Source organism: Gracilinanus agilis, chromosome 3 (assembly GCF_016433145.1).
Source record: "Gracilinanus agilis isolate LMUSP501 chromosome 3, AgileGrace, whole genome shotgun sequence".
NCBI lineage: Eukaryota > Metazoa > Chordata > Mammalia > Didelphimorphia > Didelphidae > Gracilinanus > Gracilinanus agilis.
The window spans coordinates 538885231-538900883 of NC_058132.1; the positions used below are offsets into that span (position 1 = coordinate 538885231).

The 15653-nt window shown below is 34.1% G+C and overlaps 1 pseudogene; it reads right to left on the minus strand.

Moving 5' to 3' along the window:
* Positions 1 to 9308, minus strand: part of LOC123241821 — a 56595-nt pseudogene extending 47287 nt beyond the window's left edge.
* Between the last annotated feature and the right edge of the window lie 6345 nt (positions 9309 to 15653).

The following is a 15653-nucleotide window of genomic DNA, read 5'->3' on the forward strand; positions in this document are numbered from 1 at the left end:
AAATTAGCAACCACAGTGGAATGACTTCATTGTGGAATAGGCTTCACCATAAAAGGGAGGATGTTGAGAATTATGGCAATTTCTGTTACTGCTGCTGCTACTTCTGGATTTTAAATTTGTACATGAGGCAAAGGGACTGGACCTGCCATTTCATTGATATCAGGAACTCCCATAACCTCTCTTTTTCAATTCATATTAGCACATTTAATGCTATGCATAGTGTAAAAATCAACGTCTTGATCACTGGGAGGTTAGATTAGATTACTTATTTAATAACACAAAGATGATATATTGGGGAAGCATTCAATCAGATTATTTTGGCTTTGAGGGAAATTCTCAAGCTGCCTAATGAAGTAGACCTTTAAAACACTTTGTGATTTTCTTTCTATTTAATTACATTTTTCTCTACATTTGAAAAAATGTAGTTAAGTAGCAAATCTTTAGTTTTTTATTTAAATTGTTATCCTTAGCTCTGCATCTGAGTCAACATTATGTCATGCTGATCTGAATATTTTCCATCTATTTCTGTCTTAAAAATTTCATAAATTGATAGGCCATCACAGTCTTTAAAATGTACTTTATTCCTTAAAAAGTTAAGACATAGAATGTCATTGAAGGTGGCATTCATTGATTTAGTCAATGAATTCAGACTACTCTTAAAATAACAAAACTCTAACATCTAATATCTTTGTCAGGAGATATCCTGGACATATCCACTCAATTAAAATATTTCAAACAGATATACTGATAAATCTTTTCAGAATGATAGGGGAATTTGTTCATGTTTTGTGGACTTTATATAAAATATATGTGTGTTTAAATATATATAATAAATGAACTTTTCTATTAATATGTTTGCAGCATTTCCAGGAGAACTAGAGCTACTGATAATATCTACCTCAAGAAGAAAGGAGAGGATGGATAAAATGAAAAGAAACAGATTCATGGCTCTTCCAGGAATCCAGATAAAAAAAATAATATCCTAATAAAGTAAACAAAAGTACATCAGGAACTGTGAGTGAGCCTTTTGTCACATGTCCTCTCTTAGCTTAGATTTTAGTTCCAGGTTTACCTTGAACTCTGTATTTTCTTAAATGAGGATTTTTGTTGGACTTCTGGATGTTTTGTCCCAACAGTATCACAAAAATCATGTTCATATCTGAAAGCTAATTAATCTAGGTGACCTCTTAATATCTGTTAATAACCATGAGAATAAAACACTAGGAAGTTCTATGAAGTTAACTCTCTATCTCAAGCTACTATTCTTTGAATTCTGAGATGGTGAAGCAAGTCATAGTTTGTGGACCTGACTGTCTAATGTGATTGAGAACTGAAAGAGTAGCTCTATAATATGGGCTACATTTGTAATGGCTATATTCTTTCTATTTATAAATTATGGAACAGCATTCATGAGAAGACTAATCATATGATAAGAAAGAATGATTGAAAGCCAATATGCTTCTTGGGTAGAAAAAATGTATAAAATGCCTTAAAATAACATCTCTAACAGTGGAAAAATTCTCTTATGAGGCCTTCTTAAAAACTTGGATGAGAATTATATAGGGTTTGAGGCATGGGTACATTATATTCTTCTGGGATAAGAGGATCAGGACAGACAAGGTAATAAATGTATTGAAGCACTGAAGTTTTAAATATTTGTGCCCTTCTTTTCTGTTGCTACAATGACCTTTCACATATATTAACTTGAATTATTATCCCTATAAAGCAGATATTTTTATTCTTTATTAATTGTATGCCCATGTTGTGGACTTTTTTTGCATATTCATTGCATATCCATTTTGTTTTAAAGAGTTTTAATTCCAGTTCAATGTGTTATAACTGCATGAGAGACAATATTTTTCATTTCTTTGTATACATTTTTCCCATCTGATGAAAGTTTTTTTTTTATGATATATACCTCAAATATTCAGGGTATATTGGATAGCAGATTTAATTCAGAGAGAGAAAGAGATGTGTGTATGCATATGCTAATATATATGCATGTGTGTATATATGGATATATATACAGACATTATATATGTGTAAATATGTCTATAACAGATTCCTATGATAGTCTGACAAAGCTTATATTTCCCTTATCAGGAAAATTTAGAATTCATAAAATAAAATACTTGAGATTATAAAGGAAATCAAGTCTAAATAATAATATTGTTAAGCAAGACTCCAAGTTAAGAACACTTACAGAAAATTTATAAACTTAAACATGGACTCTGTGGAATTTAGATCTCTCTTCTCCTGTAGGGAAGATACACCTTGAAGCACTGTGACAAGTACAGGACTTTTCTAAGACCTTTGTCCCTCTTTCCCTGAAAAGGAAGAAAAAAAGTCATATTATTTGTGCCCATAAGATAGAAAATATAAACACAAAATATCAAGATAATAAAATTTTAAAACTTCTGGGAGCAATAAGGAAATGATGATACATTAATAAGTAATAATAATAACAAAATAAGACTAATGTCACTACTAATAACAAACCTATTAAACCTGAACATATTATCTATGCCATGAAGGTTAGAAGTGGGGCATAAGAACAAGTAGGGGGATACCAGCCAGGGTAATTTATGATGAGTATTTACCCCAAAAGTAGTAGAGTAGCTATGAAGGTCCTTCAGGAATATGGGGAAAATTTTTTTAAATGGGATTTTATGATATCAATAATGTCAAATGTTATCTGGACATGAGCTAGCTAGCTAGCTGGATAGATAGCTGGATGGATGGCTAGATAGATAGATAGATAGATAGATAGATAGATAGATAGATAGACATAAACTCTTTTTTATTTTAAGTTTTTTATTTAATAAGTTCAGAATATTTTCCTATGATTACAGGATTCATGTTTTATCCCTCCCCTCTCTCCAATGCCTCCCATAACTGAGGTACAATTCCACTGAATTTTACATGTGTCATTGATCAAGACCTATTTCCATTTTATTGATATTTACACTAGGGTGATCTTTTAGAGTCAATATCCCCAATCAGTTCCCCATCAACCCACGTGATCAGGCAGTTGTTTTTCTTCTGTATTTCTACTCCCACAGGTCTTCCTCTGAATGTGAATAGTGTCTTTCTCATAAGTCCCTCAGAGTTGTCCTGGATCATTGCATTGTTGCTAGTAGAGAAGTTCATTACATTTGATTTTACCATAGTGTATCTATCTCTGTGTATAAGGTTCTCCTAGTTCTGCTCCTTTCAGTCTGCATCAATTCTTGGAGGTCTTTCCAGGTCACATGGAATTCTTCCAGTTCATTATTCCTTTAAGCATAATAATATTCCGTCACCAGGAGATAGAACAATTTCTTTAGCCATTCCCCAGTTGAAGGGCATACACTTGTTTTCCAGTTTCTTGCTACCACAAAGAGCACAGCTATAAATATTTTTGTATGTCTTTTTCCCTATGATCTTTTTGGGGTATAAACCCAGCAGTGGAATGACTGGATCAAAAGGCAGGCAGTTTTTAGCACTTTTGGGGCATAGTTTCAAATTGCCATCCACAATGGCTGGATCAATTCACAGCTCCCCAAGCAATGCATTAATGTCCCAATTTTGTCACATCCCCTCCAACATTTATTACTTTCCTTTGCTGTCATGTTAGCCAATCTGCTAGGTATGAGGTGGTACCTCAGAGTTGTTTGATACATAAACTCTTTTTTTTTAAACCCTTAACTTCTGTGTATTGGCTCCTAGGTGGAAGAGTGGTAAGGGTAAGTCAAAGGACTTGCCCAGGGTCATAATACATAAACTCTTAATCCATACCAAACAACTGTAGAACCTATTGACTTTTTGACTATGGGGGTCACATTTTTAAAATAACAAATGATTTCGATAAATACTTTGGTCCTCTCTAGGAAAGACACATCATTCATAAATCTATTCAAATATTGTAGTGGTATATGACATGACTCTTACCAACATCTTTAAGTCAAAATTCAGTTACCCAATTGTATGTATTATGCAATTAACTATACAATGCCAGTCAATACACTCTTTCAAAAATAGGAGACTGGAACAGATTTGGAAATTATTGTAACAAAAATATTTAATATTAGTAAAAGCCAGGCCATGATATGGAAACATTAATATTTTCTCACTAAAAAGAGAGATAAAGACTGAAAGATGTTTTCAAAACACATAATAAATAGTTTATAATCTTTAGAAATTATTCTGTATATCAGCAGGCAGCAGTTCACTGAGCAGAGATTGACACTGGGTATAAGCTACTGGATTTGTCTAATGCTACACAAAGTATTTTAGCTCCAGATAGAGCTTTTGAAAATCTCAGGTCTAAGAATGGAATCAAAATTTAAACCATCAGATTGTCTTTTGAAGTCTCTGTACTTTCACAAGGTATGCATGCTCTTTAGGAGCAGGAATGACATTTGTCTTCAAAAGTGCTAAGGACCACCAAGAAGCAATGACTTACACGGACTTGTCTGTAAACTTTACTGAGGCATGGGGGTAGATAGATTTTTGTCAGAAGGAAATGGATAGAAATATTATGCTGGAAAAATCAAGAAATGTTATTTGTTTGAAACTTGTAGCATCAAATCCAAATGTAATCTATCTTCTGGAGAGAAGGGAAGTCAAGTATCTGGATAACAGAATAAGATATCCCAAGGAAAAAAAATTGTCTTGAGTTTTGACTTTCAGTCATCATTTTCTTTTCCTCCTAAATCTTTGACCCAAACATCTAAGTCCTCCAAACTCAATAAGTGTGTTTTCACCTTTTTCCTGCTAGAAAGGGGACCATTATGCTTCTACAACAATATATTTCTGCCCTGCTTTCCAGTTCCACAATTTGTGATGTTTTTTAGTGTTATGATTAAAATTATTTTTAGAGACAGTGGGTAAGAAATATCAATTTATTGATTATATAGATTTATTGATTAGGCCTACATCACAATCAACAAAGAGCCATGTCAATGACCCTCTTGATGACCATGGACCTTCAAGTCTGGCTAATCAAAAAAAAGGGTTTTAGGAGGTCATGATTAAGCTCCTCTCTTGAACATCCTAAGACATCTTTAGTTGAAGAACAGCTAATTAAGAGGTGGCCCATCAAACTATCCTCTCCTCCTCAACATTATGTCATAGATCACATGTACACAGAAAAGAACCCTTGTCCTCTTCATTTGTTAAACAAGTTCTATTAAATGGTAAGGCATTCTTTGGAATTAAGGACAAAGAAAATGCAAAAAGTAGTAAACTGGATAGAATCTCTGACCCAAAATTCAACATAGAAATACCCAGAAATTCTCACTAATAATATACAAGAATTGACTGGGACCTTTATAATCCAGGACCTCTAAATAGGAATTAATACAATATATGAAAAATAAATTCTAATACTAACATTTGAACATAAGTTCCTTCAAAGCAGGATCATTATTGCTTGTTTGTATTTTTTTAATTCTCAGCACTTAGCAGTGTCTGACAGATGACACTGCTTAATAATGTTCTTAATCTGTGTGTGTGTGTGTGTGTGTGTGTGTGTGTGTCCACATCCTGCTTACTTAAAAAAAATCAGAGGATTCTTCACTCCAATGAAAATAATGATCAAGTTCTATTTTCTACATGGAATTTTTCCATAGCTCTTCAACTGTTCATGTCTTTCTTAACTACTTTGCATTTGATACTATGTGGTAATTATCTTATACATACTTGTATGTAGATATTATTTACCAATAGAATATAAGCTTCTGAAAATCAGAGATTACTTCATTTGTTGTGCTTGTATCATTAGAGCCAAAAGAATGTGATACATGACAGGCGCTTTAATAAATCCTTGCTTGTTTCATTTAGATAAATGTCCAGTTATTAGACTCTATTCCCCTTCCTTTTTCAGATAACTAAATTAATGAATGAAGAAATTATCTCCATCTTAAAATCAGTTAGAAAAATAGCTAATTATAAGTGAGTTTTAAAATTTAGTAAGTCTTCAGTGCTAGAATATTTTAGGACAAGTTGCATAAACCATAATCGTAATTTTATTTATTCATTCATTCATTCAATAAAGACATTGATCCATGGATTCTTTCTCATGCCACAAAAGTCTTGTCTTGATTTTTTTTTTAAGATTCTTTTATCATGCGTTAATATTTTGCCTATACCACACCATTTCACTTTTTTGGGTCATATTGTCCTCGGGTTTTAATCATTTCCTATTGGTTGATGCTAGTAGCAGATGTAGAATAAATTAATATGGAGAACAAATGGGATAATAGAAAAGTAGAGACATACCTTCCTCTGGAAGTTACAATTGTAAATTTTAAAATCTTTGAAAATAGAAATAGGTATAATTCACCAAAAGAAATGTACCTTGTGTATTGTGTACTTTTTTCCATTTTCTTCTTCTGGGAAGTTAGCTATCAACTCTTTGTTCAATGTTACATTTTAGATATAGTTTCTAAAATAATTCCTCACACCAACATATGACCAACAAAAAATGTTGTCTGAGAGCCACAGAGTTGACTAAATATCACATGACCTCTTCAAAATAATGAAATAAAATATTTTCAAAAGCAATTTTAAGTTTAAAAGGTAAAAAAATAAAAATAATACTTTCAGCATCCTTAAAGAAAATAAAAAAGAATATTTAAAAAGCACAAAACAACCCCATGGCTCAATATTTACATACATACATTTTCTTTGAACACACAAACTACTCAACTATTGATGGAAATTTACAAAAAAAGAATATTATCCACCATCTTGACTAAATGGGGGAGAGGAGAAGAAAGGAGGAAGGTTACCATTTGCCTCCCAATTTGGAACACATCTGACATGATTTCGTATAGTCTCATTCCATCCTTTTCTGCATTTTAAATCCCAAACTACTAAATGTTATTTGGGGTCACAGCAGTTAAGATACCAGCACTTGGCAAATAGAATTTTTGTGCTCTGATAAAATTCTGTCATTTTCTACAGGGTGTAATTCTTCTTAGTTTCTATATGATATAAATCGGGTTATCTCTTGGGTTTGGTTATAGTTGATTGGGCATGATTTCAGTGGGACTAGAACAATATATGAATTAGTGACAGTCATTTTGACTATATACACATTCATAGTCAGTCCAAAACTTTGAACTGGTAACACTATTTCCTTAGGTCTTGTGTCAACTGAATCATCTGACACACTACCTCCAACTTCATTTCTCGCTATATTTCTGCAAACCTCAAATATTCCACCTGTTCCCCTTAGCTATGAACAAGCTATGAACATATGAACTGTGTGCTCCAAATGTACACACATCTGTCAAAGAAATCACTTGTATTACAAAAGTAAATTACCTGGACAAAGACCTGAGCAAAAGTGGCTTTATTTTAAGAGCTGCAGGTTACAAAAATCAGGGCCTATAGTTTGGTCTAAGATCCTCGGTTCTTAGATCCTACAGATATTATAATCAACAACAGTGCCTCAATAGGAGGCAAGAACAGGGCAAGGTGTTCTAAATAAGGAATTCTGAATGGGTTTTCTGAATAGGGGTCAAGAAGAGGGCAATCTCACCTTTCCCATCCCTCCCTTTCCTGGATGACCCCATGATGAAAAGGCAGGGCTAGGGGCCTGGTTTCTCCATGCCATAACTTTCAGAGTGGGTGGCAAACTAAGAGGGCATGTACAGACACTTTTGTCATTGCAAAGGCTTTTAATGCTATTTGTATTAGTATTATATCTTATTTAATTCATACAATTGCAACTTATCAAACTATTATGGAAGAATACTTATGAGTGATTAAAATCTACTTAATTAAATTTATTCGTATACTTGCCAGGTACTGTTGTCAAGACTAAAAACTACACTTTACACAAGCTTGGGGTTTCTCAAACTCTAAACGCACATGCCCTGGTCCATAACCCATAACCAAATAGTAGAACCAAAGGAAGCACTATTAGCATGAGATTGGCCATTTGATAGTATAAATTTATTATATGCTTGCAGATAATGGACATAAGTCTCTTCATATACCATAACTTTAAAGTCATGTCTTCAGAATAGGAGAACAGAAGGTGACCAAATGGGTCCTATTTGTTAGATTTTACCTCATTTTCTGGAATGCTTTAATAAGCCTGTCTTTGTTCTGATTTAAAGACATGAATACACATATTAGTTCTTCAAGAAGTAAAGGTGGCATTGTTCTGCCAATTCAGTGCCATCATTGAATGAAAAGGGAATTGCTGCTTGGCTTCACTATTCTGTTCATCTCAGATAATTGTGAACTTTTCCACTCCTGCTCTCAGGATAAAATTTCCTTTCTAGTTCAACTTTAATGTAAAAATGGAACCTTTATGCTGCTTGAAGGTGCTAGCTAGAAAGATTGTCATCTTTAGTCCATATTCTGGCAGATTCATCACCAGTGGCAAGAAGTATGCATTCAGTATCCCATTCAAAGGAAGGCCCATCTTTGTTGCTAGGCATATCTTGTCTGCCTTCCCTTATACAATAGTAGAGAACTAACTGGGTCAAACCACCTGTGATAATCTCACCCATATTTTTGCTTTTAAGGTACCAAATCCTGAGAGATACTAACAGGATTCCAGGCACAGATGAATCTTCTGACTCAAGACCTTGTAATATCACAACTTTGTTTGAGGAGATTTCAACATCTCAATCTACTTCAACCATATCTATATCATTATTTGCTATACTATGGACTCAGTTTTCTTCTCTATTTGTATATTTTCTCCATTTTTCTCTGTACCCTGTTGGGTGGTTATGACAGAAGGATGTAGCAGCAGTAGTAGCTATAGTTTATGGTTGGCATATTTATCTATGGATTCCTGCTATCTTATTTGTACTATGTAAGACACCACAGTTTGATCAGTGACAAAGACTCTAAGTCAACCATTAAATAAAGTATCATCTTCTTTAATCCTGACTTCAGCCTCTACATACCACAGACCTTTCTGGATAATAGAAATCAAAATAGCAAATAGACAGAGGCACTATTGATAATTCACTGGCTATTATGGCTTTATGTACAAAAAGTAAATGCTGAAAGAAAAAAATATTGACTCTTGAAAGTATCTATATAATAAGAAGTTGACTTTATCACTGTTTGTACTTAAATTTATTTCCACTTAAACCAATAGGCCACAACACAGAGTATATCCCATTGGTAATACATTGATGTGGGAAAGCTCAACTATTTGGTACTTCCAATCACATGGAGTTGATACTTGTAACTCTCCCCAGGGCTAAGCTGGATCAGGTTGGGTGGAGGCTTTTAAACTCCTCCCACCTATGGAATTACCTCAGGTTTCTTGCTGGGGTACCCTGATAGGGCATACCTCAGCTCGCAGCTGGGCTGCAGGAAAAGAGCATTATGACTCCACTGCTGCTACTTCTGCCACCAGAGAAGCCCTCCCAGTTGGGCCTTTCCCCATGTTTTGAACAGGGTCTTCCTCTCTTAATTTTAAGGTAGTATAAATATTTAATGCACTTCTCAACAGAGTATTTGTAGCTGTATCATTGTGTTCAAAACACTGGCCACTCTGGAAAAGTTTTTTGTTTTTTTTTTTTCCTCCAGAGTGAAAGCATAAAAAAGGACTTTTATTAAAAATTGTAATTTTGTCCCATGAATCATTTTTCAAATAATTTATCTAAGCAGTTGCTTCTGAAAAAGGTTTATGTTGTTAGCAAATTTAGTTTTCAAAGAAATGATGAAATTCCACCTTTGTTTCAGTGATATCTGAAAGTAAAGCTAATTTTTACTACAGAGTTTTTTCAATTGTTTTTCATCAATGTATCTTCAAAATTATTTGATATAGAGATTGCCAGTTATTCTATATTGAGATTTTGTGTTCTTCAATAATGTAACTTAAAATCATAACAAAAGGTTTCATTTCAAAATAATTTTTGTTTATATTTATACACTCTCATGTCAGAGATCATGAGGGATATAGCTACTAGACATCTATGTAGTTTGACACCATGTAACTAATACATTAATTTTTTTTTTGTCTAATTAAATGAAAGAGTTTTAGGAATAAAAAAGTTGAATTGTTTTTCAGTTATTTGGGGAATTAAAAGTAAGAGAAACAACTAACAGATTTTAATTTAGTTTACTCAGTATTTTCAATATGTGTATCCCAAATAAGGAAATATATTTTATAATGTAGCTTCTGAATAACACAGAGAAAACTGAATTAAGTAAAATGGAAATGTACAATGTTCTTAGGTTGGCCTTTGAAAGCTCAAGTTTGTTTTTTTTTAAATTTTATTTCCACCTTGATTTTATTCTGACTCCAAGTCTGAGCCTATGTACTCCATAGTGATGTAAAAACAAATAAAAACAAAAATAATTACTTGTAATTATATTGAAATTCTATATTTAAAGAAATTAATGGAAAATAGATCACTTATCAACCAAGTATTTATAATAGCCATTTATTCTTTGCTATGTTATTAGTTGAAATAATTTATATGATACATTTTATGAAGCTTAATGGGAAATATAAATGTGAACTATTGTTAAACTAAATTTTGTCTTGTTGGGGTCTCATTTCCATATTAAGACTATCAAAAAATATCACAATAAATAAACATTCAGAATGAATGATTGAACATAATACTAGATAATAATAATAATAGAAAAATTATGGTTTCCTAATCAACAATAGTTTAATAGTGACCATTCAAAGCCACAGGGTTTATTGTTGCAGAAGGCATATCTTAAAATTAATTTTCTAGACTTGTATAAACCAATATAATAATAGTTATATAGGCAGCTATTAGGCATAGATAGTCATTTACATATAGTGTGATAACATGGCCCTCCACAGTAGTGGGTTCTGAATGTTATAGAAGGCTAAAAGTTAGCTATCTGAAACTTAGGGGATAAAATATTTTAGCATACACGTAAGATCAAAAAATCTATTCTATATTGATTATATATGTTATACTTTTTTAAACATTACTTAAGGAAGAAAATCACAAAATAATATTTTCATTTGGTGGCTGTTATTGCTGTTTTTCAATTGTATTCAACTCTTCATCAACCCATTTGGAGTTTGCTTGGCAAAGATATTGGAATGATTTGCCATCTCCTCCAATTCATTTTACATATTAGGAACCTGAGAAAAACAATGTTAAATGAGTTACCCAAAGTTACTCTGCTTATAAGTGACTAAGGGCAGATTTGAACTCAGGTCTTTCTGACCAAAGACCTGATTTTCTATGCACTATACCACTAAGTTCCACAATAATATTGTTTACATATAGGATAAAGATAAGAACTGAACTGGTGATTACGTTGATTTTTTATCTCATGTACTTCCACCAATTTAGACCATTTTTCCCTCTACAACTTATGATTAGAAAATATTAGTCAGAATTTTCAGAAGTGACTTTCCCAGAAGGCATAATATGTCTGAGGTGAGACTTGAACCCAGATCTAGGTGGCTTCCAATTAGATCTTTATATATACTATCCTATAATGCCTCTATTTTCTACATAAATACGTCTAAAATAATAATCATTAGAATACGCAAAAATTAAAATAACCTGAATTTTATCAAAATATGATAATTTAAATAAATATAATAAATTTTTACTCTTATAGATATTCCATTAAATAACTCCAATTGAATTCTCTTTTCTGTAATGTCCAGAGGACAGTTAAATTGTAATATGTTTCAAATATTACTATTAGCAGTGTATTATATCATTAAAAGAGCATATAATCGATTCCGGGTTAAGATGGCGGCAGAGTAAGAAGCAGCTCCTAACCTCTCCTGACCAAAACACACAAAACTCCTCAAGGAGACATAAAAACAAGTCCAGACGAATGGAGGAACCCCACAACAGGGCACAGTGTGGAAGGTACGTGGAATCGAGGCATTTCCATGCTATAAAGGGGTGAAACAGTTCTTGCTAAATCACGGGCTGAGCAACCACCCAATCCCTACCCCCTCCACACACAACACCTATAGCGCCGAAGCCAGCTAAAAAGAAATAGGGCAAGTTTGGGGCACCCATTGAGTCATTGGCACCTCCGGGGCCTGTTCCTGAGAGCAGCAAGATTTAGGACCCCAAAAAGCTAACGAACGCACACAAAATTTGAGCGCGGGAGCAGGGCGCCAAGAACGGACACGAGGCGCAGAGCCCGGGCTCAGAGTGCAGGCACAGGTGAAGGCATGGGTGGAGGCAGAAACAGCCACAAGCTAAAGCTCTGAAACCCTGAGTGAGGAACCAGTGCAGACGGGTATATGACTGTGGAAGCAACACCCTGAGACTTGTAAAGAAACCTCTGTCAGACAATCAAGCAAGGGGGTCCACCAGGGGGCTTGACCGCAGACAGACCCTGAGCTCGAGGATAAACCTGAGAAGCTGCTGGGCTAACGATGGCTACCCAGTCTCAGGAAGTTCAGAAGAGAAAGATTAACAACAAGAAAAAGAAGTCTTTAACACTTGACAACTTCTACACAGAGAAAATCCAGACAACCGAGCAAACAGAGGAGGAGAACAAACAAGCATCCGGACCCTCCTCAAATAAGGAAAACTCCTCACAAGCTATGGAAGAGTTCAAAACTGAGATTTTGAGGAAAATGGAAGAGATATGGCAAGAAAATAACTGTTTAAAAGGTAGAATCTTGCAATTGGAAAGTGAGGCTCAGAAACCAAATGAACTGATAAGCAAATTGAACACCAGAAATGAACAGATTGAAAAGGAATACCAGAAGATTATGGCTGAAAACCAGAAGATTATGGCCGAAAACCAGAAGATTATAGCCGAAAATCAAAAGATCATAGCCGAAAACCGAAAGATTATAGCCGAAAATCAATCCCTAAAGGCTAGAATTGAGCAAGTAGAAGCTAATGATCTCTCAAGACAACAAGAACAAATAAAACAAAGTCAAAAGACTGAAAAAATAGAAGGAAACATGAAATATCTCAATGAGATAGTGACAGACCAAGAAAACCGGTCTAGAAGAGACAATTTGAGAATAATTGGTCTTCCAGAAAAACCAGAAATTAATAGAAACATGGACTCCATACTAACAGAAATAATTCAGCAAAATTGCCCTGAAGTCCTACAACAAGAGGGCAATATAGACATTGAAGGGATTCATAGAACACCTGCTACATTCAATCAAGAAAAGAAAACACCCAGAAATATAATTGCCAAATTCAAGAGTTTCCAAGCAAAAGAAAAAATCTTACAAGAAGCCAGAAAGAAACAATTCAAATATCAAGGAGCACCAATCAGGATCACACAGGATCTGGCAGCCTCCACACTAAAAGATCGCAAGGCTTGGAATATGATATTCAGAAAGGCAAGAGAGCTGGGCCTGCAACCACAGATCAACTACCCATCAAAATTGACTATATATTTCCAGGGGAAAGTATGGGCATTCAACAAAATTGAATAATTCTAGGTATTTGCACAGAAAAGACCAGGGCTAAATGGAAAGGTTGATATCCAACCACAAAAATCGAGAGAAACGTGAAAAGGTAAATAAGATACAGAGGGGAAAGAAAGAAAACTTATAATTTTTAAATTTGCCTTTTTAAGGGCCTCAGTGAGATCTAAATATCTGTATTCCTATGTAGAGAAATATTATGTATAATTCTCTGTAGTGAACTCTATTCAGTATTATAATATTCAATATTATAGTAATCAGAAGAATAATTCATAGGGTGAGGGTGGAACACTAAATAATCTAAGATGACAAGGGGGATGGGAAAGAGGGGGTGAATAGCAGGGGACACCAAGAGAAACTTGAGTGAATAAGAAAATAGGATATTCTATTACACACAACCCGGAGAGGGAAGAGTAGCTATACTATCCATTGGGACATAAAACTCTTTTCTAACCCTTCTGAGAAAGTTAGAAGGGATAAACCAAGGGGAGCAGGGGAGTGGGGAGGTCAAAAAAAGGGAGGGGAGAAAAGGGAGGGAATTCATAAGGCCTTTAAAAAGAAAAAGTGGGAAAAATAAGGGAGGGGGTAGAAAGGGAAGTTAATCAAGGGAGGGGATAAGGGATAGCAGCTCAATAGCAAACCACTGATTTAAAAGGAAAAAGTATAAGGAAAAAGGGGGTAGGAAGAAGGGAGGATTCGAAAATGTCAGCAAATGCACAACTGATGATTATAACTCTGAATGTGAATGGGATGAACTCACTCATAAAACAGAAGCAAATAGCAGAGTGGATTAGAAACCAAAATCCCACCATATGTTGTCTACAAGAAACACATATGAGGAGGGTGGACATACACAAGTTTAAGGTTCAGGGTTTGAGCAAAATCTTTTGGGCGTCAAATGAGAAAAAGAAGGCAGGAGCAGCTATTATGATTTCTGACAAAGCCAAAGTAAAAATAGATATGATTAAAAAAGACAGGGAAGGGCATTACATCCTGATTAAAGGCAGTATAAACAATGAGGAAATAACACTGCTCAACATGTATGCACCAAGTGGTACAGCATCCAAATTCATAAAGGAGAAACTGGCAGATCTCAAGAAGGAAATAGATAGTAAAACCATACTAGTGGGAGATCTAAATATTCCTCTGTCAGATCTAGATAAATCAAACTGAAAAATAAATAAGAAAGAGGCAAGAGAGGTGAATGAAGTCCTAGAAAAATTAGATTTAATTGATATGTGGAGAAAAATAAATAGGGACAAAAAGGAATACACCTTCTTTTCAGCTGCACATGGCACATTCACAAAGATTGACCAAGTTATAGGGCATAGAATCATTGCAAACATTGCAAACAAATGCAAAAGAGCAGAAATAATAAATGTAACCTTCTCAGATCATAATGCAATAAAAATAATAATTAGTAAGGGCACCTGGACAGGAAAATCAAAAACTAATTGGAAATTAAATAATATGATTCTTCAAAACCAATTTGTCAAAGAAGGAATCATAGAAACAATCAACAATTTCATTGAAGAATATGACAATGATGAGACATCCTAGCAAACTCTGTGGGATGCGGCCAAGGCAGTACTCAGGGGGAAATTTATATCCTTGAGTGCATATATTAACAAATTAAGGAGGGCAGAGATCAATGAATTGGGCATGCAACTCAAAAAATTAGAAAGTGAGCAAATTAAAAATCCCCAGATGAAAACTAAATTAGAAATACTAAAAACCAAGGGAGAAATTAATAAAATGGAAAGTAAAAGAACTATTGAATTAATAAATAAGACTAGAAGCTGGTACCTTGAACAAACAGATAAAATAGACAAAGCACTGGTCAATCTAATAAAAAAAAGGAAAGAAGAAAGCCAAATTGATAGTATCAAAGATGAAAAGGGAGACCTCACCTCTAATGAAGGGGAAATTAAGGCAATCATTAAAAACTATTTTGCCCAATTATATGGCAATAAATATAACAATTTAGGAGATATGGACAAATATTTACAAAAATATAAACTGCCTAGATTAACAGCAGGAGAAATAGAATATCTAAATAATCCCATATCAGAAAAAGAAATTGAACAAGCCATCAAAGAACTCCCTAAGAAAAATTGCCAGGGCCTGATGGATTCACAAGTGAATTCTATCAGACATTCAAAGAACAACTAATCCCAATACTATACAAATCATTTGATATGATAAGCAAAGAAGGAGTCCTACCAAATTCCTTTCATGACATAAATATGGTACTGATTCCAAAGCCAGG